Here is a 217-nt window from a genome sequence, read left to right as displayed (position 1 = left end):
ACACACACACACACACTTTAAATTCTGGAAATTAAGTTGAGGTGTAATGACCTGTTTTGAATTCAACATTTATAAGCTATAAGTGCAACAGACTGCCTGAGTTCACCATGTGATCCAAATGAAGGCACTCCCCGATTAGCTTGACCTATGGTATTTCCTTAAATTACATCTTTTCCCTGACTAAGTGATATAATTTATAGATAATTCATATTATATT

The 217-nt window shown here is 33.6% G+C and overlaps 1 protein-coding gene across 2 annotated transcripts in view; it reads right to left on the bottom strand.

The window, feature by feature from the left end:
- slc19a2 (solute carrier family 19 member 2) overlaps positions 1-217 on the bottom strand; it is an 8,724-nt gene that overhangs the window by 4,246 nt on the left and 4,261 nt on the right. The window lies entirely within an intron of this gene.

This window comes from Morone saxatilis, unplaced genomic scaffold (assembly GCF_004916995.1).
Source record: "Morone saxatilis isolate NCDOM2014 unplaced genomic scaffold, NCSU_SB_2.0 Contig6, whole genome shotgun sequence".
NCBI classification, from domain to species: Eukaryota; Metazoa; Chordata; class Actinopteri; family Moronidae; genus Morone; species Morone saxatilis.
The sequence above is the reverse complement of the archived record's forward strand: the minus strand, read 5'-3'. Positions and strand labels throughout refer to the sequence as shown.